We start from the raw sequence: 1,534 nt of genomic DNA on the forward strand, positions 1-1,534 counted from the left end.
TACAAGGTAAAAATTTATATATTAAGTCAACAAGTATTTATGGGATGTCTTCTATATGCTAACACTGTGCTAAATGTGAGGAATTCAATGGTGAATTTATAATCTAGTGATGGATTACAACTGCTTTCCTCAAAACAGCTGAGAACCAGCACATTGAACCTCTGCGATATAGCAGGTTGGAATGGATGATGACAGAATCCTCCAAATATTTTTGGCCAAGAGAACTTTTCAATGTGGGAAACATCAATTTTCCCTTCAACTTTAAGGAACTGATATTTACATTTATATTTTAGCTTGTGTTTATAACAATGATTAAACCATTGTTTCAGTGATTGAGTGGCCAAAAATCAAAAGGCTGTCAACTGTCTTTACCTTGGCTTCCTAATTCTTTTGGTTTTAGAGTTGAAAGAACTTTTTTTTGGGTGCATGGGCCGGGAATCAAACCCAGGTCTCCTGCATGTCAGGCAAGCATTCTACCACTGAATGACCCATGCACCTTTAGAGTTGGAAGAACCTGCATAGGAGTTTCCAAAATACTAATCTCATATATATATATATATGATTATATACATGTGCATATATATGGTATTATATGTATATATATAATATTTATCTTTCCACATTACAACATGTATGCAGTGCTCTATTTTCAATAACCCAGAGTATACTAAAACTCTTAAGCGCATTTTTTGGCGAAGTGAACAGTCTGAGTTGTACAGGATAATTCTGAAGGCTGCTGTGTTCTATTGTGATGTTTATATATCATGAATGTGCATACATACATTTTTTTTCCAGTTTTATATCAATGGACCTTGCAACAGGCTAGTCAACTAGATATTAGGGTATATGACTTAAATGTTTCTGTTATTAATTTTGGATCATTGAAGCGGAGAATAGATGCCCACAAGCCTTTATGGAATTTCACACTGTCTATGTTATAAAGGTCTAGGACCACAGAATTCTAATCTGAAAGGCATATTTTAAAAACAAAAAAAAACCCAAAGATTAATTTTTTTCAATTAAAATTTCATTTGTTTGCTCATAAGGTCATAGTGATTTTAAAATGTGCTAGGCAAACATTGCTCCTATCAGGAGGAGCAGAACAATGATTCTTGTTAATGAGGGTTCTCCAAATAAAGGATATCTGATCAAATTAGCTTGGGCTAGGCTTTAGGCTCTGTTCCCCCTTTGATTATTCAACATATTTACGGACATATTTAAAAATCTTGAATCTTGACAGTTTTAAGTATCTTGACTAACTCATAGACCCTGCAAATCTTAGCTCAAGTGGATATCAGGGCCCATGAAATATTTTCCTGATGCCATTTACATGTCAAGAACTGTGGAGGACCTGAGATTTTACCCTATTTTTTCAAGTTAACAATTTAATTCAAGACAGTTTCATGTGCTGGTAGAAGACACAAGAGTAAGAAATATAGCGTTTTATTACCCCTGGCACTGCAGGTAGCACGAATTTCATTTTTATGCCAGTTCCCCTTGTTCCTCAAACCCCACAGGGCAAATGCAGAGGGAG

The 1,534-nt window shown here is 35.0% G+C and overlaps 1 non-coding gene across 1 annotated transcript; it reads right to left on the reverse strand.

Moving 5' to 3' along the window:
- Positions 1 to 423: 423 nt before the first annotated feature.
- On the reverse strand, positions 424 to 494 carry TRNAV-GAC (transfer RNA valine (anticodon GAC)). The gene has a single exon. It is a non-coding gene; the product is annotated as a tRNA-Val (tRNA).
- Between the last annotated feature and the right edge of the window lie 1,040 nt (positions 495 to 1,534).

Source organism: Tamandua tetradactyla, chromosome 4 (genome assembly GCF_023851605.1).
Source record: "Tamandua tetradactyla isolate mTamTet1 chromosome 4, mTamTet1.pri, whole genome shotgun sequence".
Lineage (NCBI taxonomy): Eukaryota > Metazoa > Chordata > Mammalia > Pilosa > Myrmecophagidae > Tamandua > Tamandua tetradactyla.